Source organism: Gavialis gangeticus, unplaced genomic scaffold (assembly GCF_001723915.1).
Source record: "Gavialis gangeticus isolate Ggan-Ray unplaced genomic scaffold, GavGan_comp1, whole genome shotgun sequence".
Lineage (NCBI taxonomy): Eukaryota > Metazoa > Chordata > Crocodylia > Gavialidae > Gavialis > Gavialis gangeticus.
In genome coordinates this window covers 143923333-143928430 of record NW_017729032.1, presented here as the reverse complement: position 1 = coordinate 143928430, position 5098 = coordinate 143923333, and positions in this window count along the sequence as shown.

The window sequence follows — 5098 nt, the reverse complement described above, 5'->3', positions numbered from 1 at the left end:
ATCTAAGTAAGATCCCTAAGACTAGACTAGCTTTCACTTGACCTCTTTGAAGCCATCTACATAACTTCTGTCCAAGATTAAAAGCCACTAGCTACCTTTTCATTATTGTTGCACAATTTATCACAAAAAAGGGAAGAGAACCTAATAAATGTCTGGAAGCCATTTGTCAGTCTTTTCAAACAAAAATGGAAAGCCTGATAGTAAATGCTAAAATCTGTAAATTTAAAACAGGCCAGGACCCATACTAAAATCCATTTAAGAGTAATACATTGAAATTGTCACATTGAAAATGCAGCTTAGTCAGGGGGGGCACATGCCCCCCCCAGCAACCAGTCAGCAACTGGGAAGGGGGGAGGGAGGCGGTTACCCCGTTGCCAATTGTGCCAACCAGGAAGTGGCCATGGTGCTCCCGGAAGTGGCTGCAGCACTTCATCTGGTGCTCCCAGGGGTGGCACTGGAGCTCCTGACGGCTCCCTCTGCCTGTCACCTAAGCAGAAAGCGCAGCCTTTTGGGGGGCACCAACGTTCTCAGGAGGTACATATACAGCCCTGTGCACTCCCTATGCATTGTCATTGGTTTGCATGTTATATTTTTTATTGTTTTTTTCCAGCATTTTTCTTTCCTGGGTTGAGGTACCAAAAAATCACAGAATTAAAAGGAGAACCGCCTCTACTGGAGAAACAGTGAAGCTTATGCACAGGGCTGTCAGATGCACAAAATAAACTGAAAACCAGAGATGTTTCCCCTTTAATTTTTCAGTTGTTGGAATCTTAGTTTTTACTTGTAGTTATTGTAAGTTTCAAAATATTTAGATAGAAGCAGTATAGTCTTGAAGTAAACACCATTTATTTAAGAATCTAAAGTTTTGTGGCTCTGATTTCAACGAGGTAGTTGTCCTCTGCCTACTTTTATGCATAGGTGGTAGGTTTAAGGGACCAGTTATATGCTTAAAGTTAGATACATGGGGAGATATTGGCAGAACTAGGGCTTATGTGAGGTCAATGGAAAGAAGGCAGAGTGTGTTTTGAGCTTTCTCCCCTTTCCTTTTTTCAAACTTTGTCTAACACAAGGTAAGTAAACAGTTTTTCAATTTTAAAATCAAATCAAAAGGGTGACACATCTTCCTTTAACCCCGTGGTTTTATCCCCTTTCCGACTTGAGGCACCCCTTGTTTGACTCAAGGCACCCCTCTATAACTTGACGGGGTGCACCAGCGCTCTCAGGGGGTGCACATGCACCACCTACGCATCGCCCCTGACCGGGCGCATGTTTAAACGGCATGCCCAGGAGCAATTATGTCCAAAGCAATAAGCTCCAAAGTTTATTTATGCACAGTAATAGCACATGTAGACACATTCACAGTGCTCACTTACTTGCAGAGGGGCTGGGCAGCAGGGATAGGACAGCAAAGCTTGAGCCTGCACTTATCTCCTCACACTTGCTTATCTCCCCACATCCCCTGGTACCCTTCAGACTGTGGTTGAGAATCACAGCTTTAACCCTTTACTTCAAGTGAAATTCAGGAAGTCCATACAGGCATTATTAGGTCTGGAATCAGGCTCAGGTACCAATGTCTCAGTTAGGATAGCTGATGGGTGCTATTGCCCCTCCATTGCTGCAGAAGGATTGTTAGCTGTTGTTCCAGTTAATAATTCCAGCTAAATGCTCCCATACCTGACAGTCTATTATGAGCCAAAATATATGCCCACCTTTCTACCATGCAATAACTGCAACGAACAGCTTAAAACGCTGAAAGGCTATGTCAGTGCTTCCATAATGGTCTTCTGTGCCCCTCCCTTAAAGTGGGGACTACCATATTGCCATATGATATTACTATCAATGAGCCATGGTAAAGATCGTCCTTGAATCAAGGGATTGTCACTGCCACTGATTACCATATATCAGACAGAGTGGAAGACATGCCTTTGAATTTCCCTGTTTAATATTTACATAACTCAGATGTCAAATGGCACTTTTAAACATATTTACATCTAAATGTAAATAACACCAGTGGCATAAACGTAGAGCAGGCATCATTTAAAACAGACACAGGAAATGCTGGAATAAGAATAGGTTTTTAATGGGCTGTTGTTTGCTATGCTGCAAGTTTAATTACATTGATAGTTTCAAAACTAGCAATAATGCTTAGCATTCTTGTTGTACTTCACGTTTTTGAAGTGCTGTACAAATATTAGTTGCTCATTATTCATTTCTTGGTAGTAAAACTGTTTATTAGCTGTGTGATATGAATATTGTATCACTGGCCTCTACGAGCAGAGTAAGAACATATTAGGCAAGATGTGAGAGAAAGTTATGCTTAATCAAATGTAGTTGGTATGGTAAAAGACTGGAAATAAGCTGGCTAGATTTAGTAACATCATGTAAGAGTATAAGGGTGAAGCTGAGAACTTAAACACTTTCAGTGCTCTCTCGATAAAGTCTCCCATGCCAAAACTACTCTTACCCAAAAAGAGTAACTTACTAAACAATGAAAGCCATTGCTTTTTCCTGCTCTGGGACCAATTAAAAAAAAACCCCCAAACCCTAGTATTTTCTTTTAAAGTGAGGAACTGAACAATTCCCTTGCAATTCCCTCCCATCTGTTGGTTGTGTACTGTTGCAAACAAAGCTTACTTCCTAAAATTTTGACTTATTCTCCACACAATAATATTTTGCTTTTGTAAAGTTATTTTGGTCCACAATTTCTTTTCAGACTTAAACTATAAAACCGAATACCTTCATCCAATACTAAAATAGAGCCACATCCAGAGTTCATACACAATAATAGTTTAACAGATCACTTCTAAAATGTTCTACTGTGGAAATGTGTGACTTTACTTTGTCAGTGTGTGTAAAATCAAAGCTATTTTCAAGAATTATGTTAATCACATTACTTAATTAGTTTACAAATAATTACTTGACACTTGCAGTCTGCAGCCAGATGTTTTGGCAGCTGAGACAGAAGAATTAATCATAAATAAGCACACATTTGTTCATTATAGTAAAAATAAAAATGCTGTTTCTTTCTGTTTTGTTTCCTGCTCCCCTTCCCATTTCTTTCTTGATGCTTTTCCCTTAGCAATTTGGGTTTCTTTTTTTCCTTCCATTTAAAATAAAAAGTACTATATTTTAATCTCTTTCTAACATGATATTATTTGTGTCATTTGTTTCACGTACTTTTCCTTGTCCCTAAATGCTTCTTTTTGTCCTTTTTTTTAGGTCTTACCTTAGCTCTTTCACACCCAAATTCAGGACATACAAACAGATAATTTTAAGTAGGAAAGAACTCCCACTGAAATCAAAGGCCACAAGCATCCTTAACTATTTTTCTGCAGTTGAACCCTTTTGCTTCAAAACCTGTCTTTTTTATCAGGTACCCGAACTCCACCTCCAATTTCTCTATCAGTCATTTTCTTTTCTTTAGTTCCTTTAGTTCTGTCCTTCTTCCCTCACTTTTCTCTCTCCCTCTTCTAGTTCCCCCTCATCCCACTTTCAGGTCTTGCTCCCTTGCATGCCTCTCAGTCCTGCCTCAAACAGTCTCTCTCTCTCTCTCTAGCTCTCCCTTATTGTGCCCTTCGGCTACTTTCAGAGAGTCATAGGTAGTGAAGCAACAAAGCTGCAACCAGCTTTGCCAGAATCCAGAGGACTTAAACCAGTCCTGCCTGGGCACATCTACACATGCAATTAATGGACTTAAATAAACTCTGGGCCTTATTGCTTATTCCTACAGAGTTTATTGTTCCCTGGTGTGCTGCTTGAACATGCACTCTAGAGCAATAAACTCTGGCACAATAAGCACCAGAGTTTGTTTATGTGCAGCACGTTGAGCTGGGTTGGAGCAGACCTGGCTGGCAGGGAGACCAGGGGGTCAGCCTGTCAGCCTGGGGCTGCTCCCTCCCACTTAACATGCTGCAGAGGGGCTGGCTGGGGCATGAGGGTGTTAAAGCGTGGGGCTAGCCAGCAGGCAGCCCCTGCATGAAAGTATCCTTATGCCCCAGTCAGCGAATTAGAAATTAGAAAATTAGTGTACTCCAGCCTAATAGGGGCACAAATGTAGATGCACGATGTTTACTGAGCAGCTAATTAGCCAACTGCAGTAAATGTCTTGCGTAGATCCGCCCCCTGACTGATCAGGTGAATAGAAGTCATCAGTTACAGCCCCATTCTTTTGTCACTGCTGTAGGCTCAGTGTGAGTGATCATTCAAGTAGGATCCATGTCAATGTCCCTCCTTTCCCAGAAGAAGGACTGGTACATGGCTTGTTTGTACTTGTTGAGGGCACCCCAGACCAAGGAGGCTGTACAGCAGGGATATCTGCTGCTCTGAGCCCAAGAATCCAATGAATGTCAGCTCATAGAAGGGTATAGGTTGTAGCCGTGTTGGTCTAATGACATAGGCAGACAAGGTTCTTTGGGTAAATTTGATATATTTTATTAGACCAACTCAAATAGTTGGAAAAAATTTTCTTCTTTACAAGGTTTCAGGCACAAATACCCTTTATCAGGCTGAGGAAACATCTGCAGCTGGTGTGTGCTTTTCTTAGATGGAATGAATAGTAAAGAAGGTCCCAGGTAATGTGGGGCCCTTGCAGGACACGTTGGGAAATTTGGTCGTCACACCAGACGACAAAGCTAACATGTTTCATGATTTCTTTGCCTCCGTCTTCCTAAGTAGGGACCTGAACAGCCACCTCCCTGCTGGGCCCCCCTCGGGCCCCGGGGGAGGCACACCTGGGCCAAGGGTTAGCAAGGAATTAGTTAGGGAGCTTCTGGAGGGGCTGGACGTATTCAAGTCAGCCGGTCCGGATGATCTTCACCCTAGAGTTCTAAAGGAATTGGCCAAGGTCATTGCAGGACCCCTGGCACAGCTTTACGAGCACTTGTGGTGCTCTGGAGTGGTGCCGGAGGACTGGAAGAGGGCCAGCGTGGTTCCCATCTTCAAAACAGGGAGGAAGGAGGACCCGGGAAACCATAGGCCAGTTAGTCTTACCTCAATCCTAGGCAAGCTGTTTGAGAAAATTATTCTGGCACACATCCATGAGGGGTTAGCAGGGGACTGCATGCTTAGGGGCAACCAACACGGGTTCATCAGTGGCAGG